The sequence below is a fragment of the Corylus avellana genome, chromosome 3, assembly GCF_965113065.1.
Source record: "Corylus avellana chromosome 3, dhCorAvel1.hap1.2, whole genome shotgun sequence".
Lineage (NCBI taxonomy): Eukaryota > Viridiplantae > Streptophyta > Magnoliopsida > Fagales > Betulaceae > Corylus > Corylus avellana.
The window spans coordinates 17808159-17821986 of record NC_142492.1 but is presented as its reverse complement, the minus strand read 5'-3'; positions in this window follow the sequence as shown (position 1 = coordinate 17821986).

Below are 13828 nucleotides of genomic sequence, written 5' to 3'. Positions count from 1 at the left end.
ACCATTTTGTTCCGCCTAGGGTTTCGGTCCTGGTTGTGAAAAAATACAACGTCGTCCGATTTGCTCTGTGCATCGTGGCGATCAAGTCGGCGGGTCTCGAAGTGTAATTCGAGTCGTTTCGGCCGGGATCGGGGCACTTGTTATTTTCAGAAAAAGTTATCGTTCGTTAAGGAAAATGGGGGGGCAAACGAACTCGAATCACTTCGTGTCACCTGCCGATATGATTGCCTAGAAGTTCTGCACAAGCTCGTAAAATTTCGAGCCAAAAAATTTCACTTCGCGTACGACCATTTTGTTCCGCCTAGGGTTTCGGTCCTGGTTGTGAAAAAATAGAACGTCGTCCGATTTGCTCTGTGCATCGTGGCGATCATGTCGGCGGGTCTCGAAGTGTAATTCGAGTCGTTTCGGCCGGGATCGGGGCACTTGTTATTTTCAGAAAAAGTTATCGTTCGTTAAGGAAAATGGTGGGGCAAACGAACTCGAATCACTTCGTGTCACCTGCCGATATGATTGCCTAGAAGTTCTGCACAAGCTCGTAAAATTTCGAGCCAAAAAATTTCACTTCGCGTACGACCATTTTGTTCCGCCTAGGGTTTCGGTCCTCGTTGTGAAAAAAATAGAACGTGGTCCGATTTGCTCTGTGCATCGTGGCGATCATGTCGGCGGGTCTCGAAGTGTAATTCGAGTCGTTTCGGCCGGGATCGGGGCACTTGTTATTTTCAGAAAAAGTTATCGTTCGTTAAGGAAAATGGTGGGGCAAACGAACTCGAATCACTTCGTGTCACCTGCCGATATGATTGCCTAGAAGTTCTGCACAAGCTCGTAAAATTTCGAGCCAAAAAATTTCACTTCGCGTACGACCATTTTGTTCCGCCTAGGGTTTCGGTCCTGGTTGTGAAAAAAATACAACGTCGTCCGATTTGCTCTGTGCATCGTGGCGATCATGTCGGCGGGTCTCGAAGTGTAATTCGAGTCGTTTCGGCCGGGATCGGGGCACTTTATTATTTTCAGAAAAAGTTATCGTTCGTTAAGGAAAATGGGGGGGCAAACGAACTCGAATCACTTCGTGTCACCTGCCGATATGATTGCCTAGAAGTTCTGCACAAGCTCGTAAAATTTCGAGCCAAAAAATTTCACTTCGCGTACGACCATTTTGTTCGGGCTAGGGTTTCGGTCCTGGTTGTGAAAAAATACAACGTGGTCCGATTTGCTCTGTGCATCGTGGCGATCATGTCGGCGGGTCTCGAAGTGTAATTCGAGTCGTTTCGGCCGGGATCGGGGCACTTGTTATTTTCAGAAAAAGTTATCGTTCGTTAAGGAAAATGGTGGGGCAAACGAACTCGAATCACTTCGTGTCACCTGCCGATATGATTGCCTAGAAGTTCTGCACAAGCTCGTAAAATTTCGAGCCAAAAAATTTCACTTCGCGTACGACCATTTTGTTCCGCCTAGGGTTTCGGTCCTGGTTGTGAAAAAAATACAACGTCGTCCGATTTGCTCTGTGCATCGTGGCGATCATGTCGGCGGGTCTCGAAGTGTAATTCGAGTCGTTTCGGCCGGGATCGGGGCACTTTATTATTTTCAGAAAAAGTTATCGTTCGTTAAGGAAAATGGGGGGGCAAACGAACTCGAATCACTTCGTGTCACCTGCCGATATGATTGCCTAGAAGTTCTGCACAAGCTCGTAAAATTTCGAGCCAAAAAATTTCACTTCGCGTACGACCATTTTGTTCGGGCTAGGGTTTCGGTCCTGGTTGTGAAAAAATACAACGTCGTCCGATTTGCTCTGTGCATCGTGGCGATCATGTCGGCGGGTCTCGAAGTGTAATTCGAGTCGTTTCGGCCGGGATCGGGGCACTTGTTATTTTCAGAAAAAGTTATCGTTCGTTAAGGAAAATGGTGGGGCAAACGAACTCGAATCACTTCGTGTCACCTGCCGATATGATTGCCTAGAAGTTCTGCACAAGCTCGTAAAATTTCGAGCCAAAAAATTTCACTTCGCGTACGACCATTTTGTTCCGCCTAGGGTTTCGGTCCTGGTTGTGAAAAAATAGAACGTCGTCCGATTTGCTCTGTGCATCGTGGCGATCATGTCGGCGGGTCTCGAAGTGTAATTCGAGTCGTTTCGGCCGGGATCGGGGCACTTTATTATTTTCAGAAAAAGTTATCGTTCGTTAAGGAAAATGGGGGGGCAAACGAACTCGAATCACTTCGTGTCACCTGCCGATATGATTGCCTAGAAGTTCTGCACAAGCTCGTAAAATTTCGAGCCAAAAAATTTCACTTCGCGTACGACCATTTTGTTCGGGCTAGGGTTTCGGTCCTGGTTGTGAAAAAATACAACGTCGTCCGATTTGCTCTGTGCATCGTGGCGATCAAGTCGGCGGGTCTCGAAGTGTAATTCGAGTCGTTTCGGCCGGGATCGGGGCACTTGTTATTTTCAGAAAAAGTTATCGTTCGTTAAGCAAAATGGGGGGGCAAACGAACTCGAATCACTTCGTGTCACCTGCCGATATGATTGCCTAGAAGTTCTGCACAAGCTCGTAAAATTTCGAGCCAAAAAATTTCACTTCGCGTACGACCATTTTGTTCCGCCTAGGGTTTCGGTCCTGGTTGTCAAAAAATAGAACGTCGTCCGATTTGCTCTGTGCATCGTGGCGATCATGTCGGCGGGTCTCGAAGTGTAATTCGAGTCGTTTCGGCCGGGATCGGGGCACTTGTTATTTTCAGAAAAAGTTATCGTTCGTTAAGGAAAATGGTGGGGCAAACGAACTCGAATCACTTCGTGTCACCTGCCGATATGATTGCCTAGAAGTTCTGCACAAGCTCGTAAAATTTCGAGCCAAAAAATTTCACTTCGCGTACGACCATTTTGTTCCGCCTAGGGTTTCGGTCCTCGTTGTGAAAAAAATAGAACGTGGTCCGATTTGCTCTGTGCATCGTGGCGATCATGTCGGCGGGTCTCGAAGTGTAATTCGAGTCGTTTCGGCCGGGATCGGGGCACTTGTTATTTTCAGAAAAAGTTATCGTTCGTTAAGCAAAATGGTGGGGCAAACGAACTCGAATCACTTCGTGTCACCTGCCGATATGATTGCCTAGAAGTTCTGCACAAGCTCGTAAAATTTCGAGCCAAAAAATTTCACTTCGCGTACGACCATTTTGTTCCGCCTAGGGTTTCGGTCCTGGTTGTGAAAAAAATACAACGTCGTCCGATTTGCTCTGTGCATCGTGGCGATCATGTCGGCGGGTCTCGAAGTGTAATTCGAGTCGTTTCGGCCGGGATCGGGGCACTTTATTATTTTCAGAAAAAGTTATCGTTCGTTAAGGAAAATGGGGGGGCAAACGAACTCGAATCACTTCGTGTCACCTGCCGATATGATTGCCTAGAAGTTCTGCACAAGCTCGTAAAATTTCGAGCCAAAAAATTTCACTTCGCGTACGACCATTTTGTTCGGGCTAGGGTTTCGGTCCTGGTTGTGAAAAAATACAACGTCGTCCGATTTGCTCTGTGCATCGTGGCGATCTTGTCGGCGGGTCTCGAAGTGTAATTCGAGTCGTTTCGGCCGGGATCGGGGCACTTGTTATTTTCAGAAAAAGTTATCGTTCGTTAAGGAAAATGGTGGGGCAAACGAACTCGAATCACTTCGTGTCACCTGCCAATATGATTGCCTAGAAGTTCTGCACAAGCTCGTAAAATTTCGAGCCAAAAAATTTCACTTCGCGTACGACCATTTTGTTCCGCCTAGGGTTTCGGTCCTGGTTGTGAAAAAAATACAACGTCGTCCGATTTGCTCTGTGCATCGTGGCGATCATGTCGGCGGGTCTCGAAGTGTAATTCGAGTCGTTTCGGCCGGGATCGGGGCACTTTATTATTTTCAGAAAAAGTTATCGTTCGTTAAGGAAAATGGGGGGGCAAACGAACTCGAATCACTTCGTGTCACCTGCCGATATGATTGCCTAGAAGTTCTGCACAAGCTCGTAAAATTTCGAGCCAAAAAATTTCACTTCGCGTACGACCATTTTGTTCCGCCTAGGGTTTCGGTCCTGGTTGTGAAAAAAATACAACGTCGTCCGATTTGCTCTGTGCATCGTGGCGATCATGTCGGCGGGTCTCGAAGTGTAATTCGAGTCGTTTCGGCCGGGATCGGGGCACTTTATTATTTTCAGAAAAAGTTATCGTTCGTTAAGGAAAATGGGGGGGCAAACGAACTCGAATCACTTCGTGTCACCTGCCGATATGATTGCCTAGAAGTTCTGCACAAGCTCGTAAAATTTCGAGCCAAAAAATTTCACTTCGCGTACGACCATTTTGTTCGGGCTAGGGTTTCGGTCCTGGTTGTGAAAAAATACAACGTCGTCCGATTTGCTCTGTGCATCGTGGCGATCATGTCGGCGGGTCTCGAAGTGTAATTCGAGTCGTTTCGGCCGGGATCGGGGCACTTGTTATTTTCAGAAAAAGTTATCGTTCGTTAAGGAAAATGGGGGGGCAAACGAACTCGAATCACTTCGTGTCACCTGCCGATATGATTGCCTAGAAGTTCTGCACAAGCTCGTAAAATTTCGAGCCAAAAAATTTCACTTCGCGTACGACCATTTTGTTCCGCCTAGGGTTTCGGTCCTGGTTGTGAAAAAATAGAACGTCGTCCGATTTGCTCTGTGCATCGTGGCGATCATGTCGGCGGGTCTCGAAGTGTAATTCGAGTCGTTTCGGCCGGGATCGGGGCACTTTATTATTTTCAGAAAAAGTTATCGTTCGTTAAGGAAAATGGGGGGGCAAACGAACTCGAATCACTTCGTGTCACCTGCCGATATGATTGCCTAGAAGTTCTGCACAAGCTCGTAAAATTTCGAGCCAAAAAATTTCACTTCGCGTACGACCATTTTGTTCCGCCTAGGGTTTCGGTCCTGGTTGTGAAAAAATACAACGTCGTCCGATTTGCTCTGTGCATCGTGGCGATCATGTCGGCGGGTCTCGAAGTGTAATTCGAGTCGTTTCGGCCGGGATCGGGGCACTTGTTATTTTCAGAAAAAGTTATCGTTCGTTAAGGAAAATGGGGGGGCAAACGAACTCGAATCACTTCGTGTCACCTGCCGATATGATTGCCTAGAAGTTCTGCACAAGCTCGTAAAATTTCGAGCCAAAAAATTTCACTTCGCGTACGACCATTTTGTTCCGCCTAGGGTTTCGGTCCTGGTTGTCAAAAAATAGAACGTCGTCCGATTTGCTCTGTGCATCGTGGCGATCATGTCGGCGGGTCTCGAAGTGTAATTCGAGTCGTTTCGGCCGGGATCGGGGCACTTGTTATTTTCAGAAAAAGTTATCGTTCGTTAAGGAAAATGGGGGGCCAAACTAACTCGAATCACTTCGTGTCACCTGCCGATATGATTGCCTAGAAGTTCTGCACAAGCTCGTAAAATTTCGAGCCAAAAAATTTCACTTCGCGTACGACCATTTTGTTCCGCCTAGGGTTTCGGTCCTCGTTGTGAAAAAAATAGAACGTGGTCCGATTTGCTCTGTGCATCGTGGCGATCATGTCGGCGGGTCTCGAAGTGTAATTCGAGTCGTTTCGGCCGGGATCGGGGCACTTGTTATTTTCAGAAAAAGTTATCGTTCGTTAAGGAAAATGGTGGGGCAAACGAACTCGAATCACTTCGTGTCACCTGCCGATATGATTGCCTAGAAGTTCTGCACAAGCTCGTAAAATTTCGAGCCAAAAAATTTCACTTCGCGTACGACCATTTTGTTCCGCCTAGGGTTTCGGTCCTCGTTGTGAAAAAAATAGAACGTGGTCCGATTTGCTCTGTGCATCGTGGCGATCATGTCGGCGGGTCTCGAAGTGTAATTCGAGTCGTTTCGGCCGGGATCGGGGCACTTGTTATTTTCAGAAAAAGTTATCGTTCGTTAAGGAAAATGGTGGGGCAAACGAACTCGAATCACTTCGTGTCACCTGCCGATATGATTGCCTAGAAGTTCTGCACAAGCTCGTAAAATTTCGAGCCAAAAAATTTCACTTCGCGTACGACCATTTTGTTCCGCCTAGGGTTTCGGTCCTGGTTGTGAAAAAAATACAACGTCGTCCGATTTGCTCTGTGCATCGTGGCGATCATGTCGGCGGGTCTCGAGGTGTAATTCGAGTCGTTTCGGCCGGGATCGGGGCACTTTATTATTTTCAGAAAAAGTTATCGTTCGTTAAGGAAAATGGGGGGGCAAACGAACTCGAATCACTTCGTGTCACCTGCCGATATGATTGCCTAGAAGTTCTGCACAAGCTCGTAAAATTTCGAGCCAAAAAATTTCACTTCGCGTACGACCATTTTGTTCGGGCTAGGGTTTCGGTCCTGGTTGTGAAAAAATACAACGTCGTCCGATTTGCTCTGTGCATCGTGGCGATCATGTCGGCGGGTCTCGAAGTGTAATTCGAGTCGTTTCGGCCGGGATCGGGGCACTTGTTATTTTCAGAAAAAGTTATCGTTCGTTAAGGAAAATGGGGGGGCAAACGAACTCGAATCACTTCGTGTCACCTGCCGATATGATTGCCTAGAAGTTCTGCACAAGCTCGTAAAATTTCGAGCCAAAAAATTTCACTTCGCGTACGACCATTTTGTTCCGCCTAGGGTTTCGGTCCTGGTTGTGAAAAAATAGAACGTCGTCCGATTTGCTCTGTGCATCGTGGCGATCATGTCGGCGGGTCTCGAAGTGTAATTCGAGTCGTTTCGGCCGGGATCGGGGCACTTTATTATTTTCAGAAAAAGTTATCGTTCGTTAAGGAAAATGGGGGGGCAAACGAACTCGAATCACTTCGTGTCACCTGCCGATATGATTGCCTAGAAGTTCTGCACAAGCTCGTAAAATTTCGAGCCAAAAAATTTCACTTCGCGTACGACCATTTTGTTCCGCCTAGGGTTTCGGTCCTGGTTGTGAAAAAATACAACGTCGTCCGATTTGCTCTGTGCATCGTGGCGATCATGTCGGCGGGTCTCGAAGTGTAATTCGAGTCGTTTCGGCCGGGATCGGGGCACTTGTTATTTTCAGAAAAAGTTATCGTTCGTTAAGGAAAATGGGGGGGCAAACGAACTCGAATCACTTCGTGTCACCTGCCGATATGATTGCCTAGAAGTTCTGCACAAGCTCGTAAAATTTCGAGCCAAAAAATTTCACTTCGCGTACGACCATTTTGTTCCGCCTAGGGTTTCGGTCCTGGTTGTCAAAAAATAGAACGTCGTCCGATTTGCTCTGTGCATCGTGGCGATCATGTCGGCGGGTCTCGAAGTGTAATTCGAGTCGTTTCGGCCGGGATCGGGGCACTTGTTATTTTCAGAAAAAGTTATCGTTCGTTAAGGAAAATGGGGGGCCAAACTAACTCGAATCACTTCGTGTCACCTGCCGATATGATTGCCTAGAAGTTCTGCACAAGCTCGTAAAATTTCGAGCCAAAAAATTTCACTTCGCGTACGACCATTTTGTTCCGCCTAGGGTTTCGGTCCTCGTTGTGAAAAAAATAGAACGTGGTCCGATTTGCTCTGTGCATCGTGGCGATCATGTCGGCGGGTCTCGAAGTGTAATTCGAGTCGTTTCGGCCGGGATCGGGGCACTTGTTATTTTCAGAAAAAGTTATCGTTCGTTAAGGAAAATGGTGGGGCAAACGAACTCGAATCACTTCGTGTCACCTGCCGATATGATTGCCTAGAAGTTCTGCACAAGCTCGTAAAATTTCGAGCCAAAAAATTTCACTTCGCGTACGACCATTTTGTTCCGCCTAGGGTTTCGGTCCTCGTTGTGAAAAAAATAGAACGTGGTCCGATTTGCTCTGTGCATCGTGGCGATCATGTCGGCGGGTCTCGAAGTGTAATTCGAGTCGTTTCGGCCGGGATCGGGGCACTTGTTATTTTCAGAAAAAGTTATCGTTCGTTAAGGAAAATGGTGGGGCAAACGAACTCGAATCACTTCGTGTCACCTGCCGATATGATTGCCTAGAAGTTCTGCACAAGCTCGTAAAATTTCGAGCCAAAAAATTTCACTTCGCGTACGACCATTTTGTTCCGCCTAGGGTTTCGGTCCTGGTTGTGAAAAAAATACAACGTCGTCCGATTTGCTCTGTGCATCGTGGCGATCATGTCGGCGGGTCTCGAGGTGTAATTCGAGTCGTTTCGGCCGGGATCGGGGCACTTTATTATTTTCAGAAAAAGTTATCGTTCGTTAAGGAAAATGGGGGGGCAAACGAACTCGAATCACTTCGTGTCACCTGCCGATATGATTGCCTAGAAGTTCTGCACAAGCTCGTAAAATTTCGAGCCAAAAAATTTCACTTCGCGTACGACCATTTTGTTCGGGCTAGGGTTTCGGTCCTGGTTGTGAAAAAATACAACGTCGTCCGATTTGCTCTGTGCATCGTGGCGATCATGTCGGCGGGTCTCGAAGTGTAATTCGAGTCGTTTCGGCCGGGATCGGGGCACTTGTTATTTTCAGAAAAAGTTATCGTTCGTTAAGGAAAATGGGGGGGCAAACGAACTCGAATCACTTCGTGTCACCTGCCGATATGATTGCCTAGAAGTTCTGCACAAGCTCGTAAAATTTCGAGCCAAAAAATTTCACTTCGCGTACGACCATTTTGTTCCGCCTAGGGTTTCGGTCCTGGTTGTGAAAAAATAGAACGTCGTCCGATTTGCTCTGTGCATCGTGGCGATCATGTCGGCGGGTCTCGAAGTGTAATTCGAGTCGTTTCGGCCGGGATCGGGGCACTTTATTATTTTCAGAAAAAGTTATCGTTCGTTAAGGAAAATGGGGGGGCAAACGAACTCGAATCACTTCGTGTCACCTGCCGATATGATTGCCTAGAAGTTCTGCACAAGCTCGTAAAATTTCGAGCCAAAAAATTTCACTTCGCGTACGACCATTTTGTTCCGCCTAGGGTTTCGGTCCTGGTTGTGAAAAAATACAACGTCGTCCGATTTGCTCTGTGCATCGTGGCGATCATGTCGGCGGGTCTCGAAGTGTAATTCGAGTCGTTTCGGCCGGGATCGGGGCACTTGTTATTTTCAGAAAAAGTTATCGTTCGTTAAGGAAAATGGGGGGGCAAACGAACTCGAATCACTTCGTGTCACCTGCCGATATGATTGCCTAGAAGTTCTGCACAAGCTCGTAAAATTTCGAGCCAAAAAATTTCACTTCGCGTACGACCATTTTGTTCCGCCTAGGGTTTCGGTCCTGGTTGTCAAAAAATAGAACGTCGTCCGATTTGCTCTGTGCATCGTGGCGATCATGTCGGCGGGTCTCGAAGTGTAATTCGAGTCGTTTCGGCCGGGATCGGGGCACTTGTTATTTTCAGAAAAAGTTATCGTTCGTTAAGGAAAATGGGGGGCCAAACTAACTCGAATCACTTCGTGTCACCTGCCGATATGATTGCCTAGAAGTTCTGCACAAGCTCGTAAAATTTCGAGCCAAAAAATTTCACTTCGCGTACGACCATTTTGTTCCGCCTAGGGTTTCGGTCCTCGTTGTGAAAAAAATAGAACGTGGTCCGATTTGCTCTGTGCATCGTGGCGATCATGTCGGCGGGTCTCGAAGTGTAATTCGAGTCGTTTCGGCCGGGATCGGGGCACTTGTTATTTTCAGAAAAAGTTATCGTTCGTTAAGGAAAATGGTGGGGCAAACGAACTCGAATCACTTCGTGTCACCTGCCGATATGATTGCCTAGAAGTTCTGCACAAGCTCGTAAAATTTCGAGCCAAAAAATTTCACTTCGCGTACGACCATTTTGTTCCGCCTAGGGTTTCGGTCCTCGTTGTGAAAAAAATAGAACGTGGTCCGATTTGCTCTGTGCATCGTGGCGATCATGTCGGCGGGTCTCGAAGTGTAATTCGAGTCGTTTCGGCCGGGATCGGGGCACTTGTTATTTTCAGAAAAAGTTATCGTTCGTTAAGGAAAATGGTGGGGCAAACGAACTCGAATCACTTCGTGTCACCTGCCGATATGATTGCCTAGAAGTTCTGCACAAGCTCGTAAAATTTCGAGCCAAAAAATTTCACTTCGCGTACGACCATTTTGTTCCGCCTAGGGTTTCGGTCCTGGTTGTGAAAAAAATACAACGTCGTCCGATTTGCTCTGTGCATCGTGGCGATCATGTCGGCGGGTCTCGAGGTGTAATTCGAGTCGTTTCGGCCGGGATCGGGGCACTTTATTATTTTCAGAAAAAGTTATCGTTCGTTAAGGAAAATGGGGGGGCAAACGAACTCGAATCACTTCGTGTCACCTGCCGATATGATTGCCTAGAAGTTCTGCACAAGCTCGTAAAATTTCGAGCCAAAAAATTTCACTTCGCGTACGACCATTTTGTTCGGGCTAGGGTTTCGGTCCTGGTTGTGAAAAAATACAACGTCGTCCGATTTGCTCTGTGCATCGTGGCGATCTTGTCGGCGGGTCTCGAAGTGTAATTCGAGTCGTTTCGGCCGGGATCGGGGCACTTGTTATTTTCAGAAAAAGTTATCGTTCGTTAAGGAAAATGGTGGGGCAAACGAACTCGAATCACTTCGTGTCACCTGCCAATATGATTGCCTAGAAGTTCTGCACAAGCTCGTAAAATTTCGAGCCAAAAAATTTCACTTCGCGTACGACCATTTTGTTCCGCCTAGGGTTTCGGTCCTGGTTGTGAAAAAAATACAACGTCGTCCGATTTGCTCTGTGCATCGTGGCGATCATGTCGGCGGGTCTCGAAGTGTAATTCGAGTCGTTTCGGCCGGGATCGGGGCACTTTATTATTTTCAGAAAAAGTTATCGTTCGTTAAGGAAAATGGGGGGGCAAACGAACTCGAATCACTTCGTGTCACCTGCCGATATGATTGCCTAGAAGTTCTGCACAAGCTCGTAAAATTTCGAGCCAAAAAATTTCACTTCGCGTACGACCATTTTGTTCGGGCTAGGGTTTCGGTCCTGGTTGTGAAAAAATACAACGTCGTCCGATTTGCTCTGTGCATCGTGGCGATCATGTCGGCGGGTCTCGAAGTGTAATTCGAGTCGTTTCGGCCGGGATCGGGGCACTTGTTATTTTCAGAAAAAGTTATCGTTCGTTAAGGAAAATGGTGGGGCAAACGAACTCGAATCACTTCGTGTCACCTGCCGATATGATTGCCTAGAAGTTCTGCACAAGCTCGTAAAATTTCGAGCCAAAAAATTTCACTTCGCGTACGACCATTTTGTTCCGCCTAGGGTTTCGGTCCTGGTTGTGAAAAAAATACAACGTCGTCCGATTTGCTCTGTGCATCGTGGCGATCATGTCGGCGGGTCTCGAAGTGTAATTCGAGTCGTTTCGGCCGGGATCGGGGCACTTTATTATTTTCAGAAAAAGTTATCGTTCGTTAAGGAAAATGGGGGGGCAAACGAACTCGAATCACTTCGTGTCACCTGCCGATATGATTGCCTAGAAGTTCTGCACAAGCTCGTAAAATTTCGAGCCAAAAAATTTCACTTCGCGTACGACCATTTTGTTCGGGCTAGGGTTTCGGTCCTGGTTGTGAAAAAATACAACGTCGTCCGATTTGCTCTGTGCATCGTGGCGATCTTGTCGGCGGGTCTCGAAGTGTAATTCGAGTCGTTTCGGCCGGGATCGGGGCACTTGTTATTTTCAGAAAAAGTTATCGTTCGTTAAGGAAAATGGTGGGGCAAACGAACTCGAATCACTTCGTGTCACCTGCCAATATGATTGCCTAGAAGTTCTGCACAAGCTCGTCAAATTTCGAGCCAAAAAATTTCACTTCGCGTACGACCATTTTGTTCGGGCTAGGGTTTCGGTCCTGGTTGTGAAAAAATACAACGTCGTCCGATTTGCTCTGTGCATCGTGGCGATCATGTCGGCGGGTCTCGAAGTGTAATTCGAGTCGTTTCGGCCGGGATTGGGGCACTTGTTATTTTCAGAAAAAGTTATCGTTCGTTAAGGAAAATGGGGGGGCAAACGAACTCGAATCACTTCGTGTCACCTGCCGATATGATTGCCTAGAAGTTCTGCACAAGCTCGTCAAATTTCGAGCCAAAAAATTTCACTTCGCGTACGACCATTTTGTTCGGGCTAGGGTTTCGGTCCTGGTTGTGAAAAAATACAACGTCGTCCGATTTGCTCTGTGCATCGTGGCGATCATGTCGGCGGGTCTCGAAGTGTAATTTGAGTCGTTTCGGCCGGGATCGGGGCACTTGTTATTTTCAGAAAAAGTTATCGTTCGTTAAAGAAAATGGGGGGGCAAACGAACTCGAACCACTTCGTGTCACCTGCCGATATGATTGCCTAGAAGTTCTGCACAAGCTCGTAAAATTTCGAGCCAAAAAATTTCACTTCGCGTACGACCATTTTGTTCCGCGTAGGGTTTCGGTCCTGGTTGTGAAAAAATACAACGTCGTCCGATTTGCTCTGTGCATCGTGGCGATCATGTCGGCGGGTCTCGAAGTGTAATTCGAGTCGTTTCGGCCGGGATCGGGGCACTTTATTATTTTCAGAAAAAGTTATCGTTCGTTAAGGAAAATGGGGGGGCAAACGAACTCGAATCACTTCGTGTCACCTGCCGATATGATTGCCTAGAAGTTCTGCACAAGCTCGTAAAATTTCGAGCCAAAAAATTTCACTTCGCGTACGACCATTTTGTTCGGGCTAGGGTTTCGGTCCTGGTTGTGAAAAAATCCAACGTCGTCCGATTTGCTCTGTGCATCGTGGCGATCATGTCGGCGGGTCTCGAAGTGTAATTCGAGTCGTTTCGGCCGGGATCGGGGCACTTGTTATTTTCAGAAAAAGTTATCGTTCGTTAAGGAAAATGGTGGGGCAAACGAACTCGAATCACTTCGTGTCACCTGCCGATATGATTGCCTAGAAGTTCTGCACAAGCTCGTAAAATTTCGAGCCAAAAAATTTCACTTCGCGTACGACCATTTTGTTCCGCCTAGGGTTTCGGTCCTGGTTGTGAAAAAAATACAACGTCGTCCGATTTGCTCTGTGCATCGTGGCGATCATGTCGGCGGGTCTCGAAGTGTAATTCGAGTCGTTTCGGCCGGGATCGGGGCACTTTATTATTTTCAGAAAAAGTTATCGTTCGTTAAGGAAAATGGGGGGGCAAACGAACTCGAATCACTTCGTGTCACCTGCCGATATGATTGCCTAGAAGTTCTGCACAAGCTCGTAAAATTTCGAGCCAAAAAATTTCACTTCGCGTACGACCATTTTGTTCGGGCTAGGGTTTCGGTCCTGGTTGTGAAAAAATACAACGTCGTCCGATTTGCTCTGTGCATCGTGGCGATCTTGTCGGCGGGTCTCGAAGTGTAATTCGAGTCGTTTCGGCCGGGATCGGGGCACTTGTTATTTTCAGAAAAAGTTATCGTTCGTTAAGGAAAATGGTGGGGCAAACGAACTCGAATCACTTCGTGTCACCTGCCAATATGATTGCCTAGAAGTTCTGCACAAGCTCGTCAAATTTCGAGCCAAAAAATTTCACTTCGCGTACGACCATTTTGTTCGGGCTAGGGTTTCGGTCCTGGTTGTGAAAAAATACAACGTCGTCCGATTTGCTCTGTGCATCGTGGCGATCATGTCGGCGGGTCTCGAAGTGTAATTCGAGTCGTTTCGGCCGGGATCGGGGCACTTGTTATTTTCAGAAAAAGTTATCGTTCGTTAAGGAAAATGGTGGGGCAAACGAACTCGAATCACTTCGTGTCACCTGCCGATATGATTGCCTAGAAGTTCTGCACAAGCTCGTAAAATTTCGAGCCAAAAAATTTCACTTCGCGTACGACCATTTTGTTCCGCCTAGGGTTTCGGTCCTGGTTGTGAAAAAAATACAACGTCGTCCGATTTGC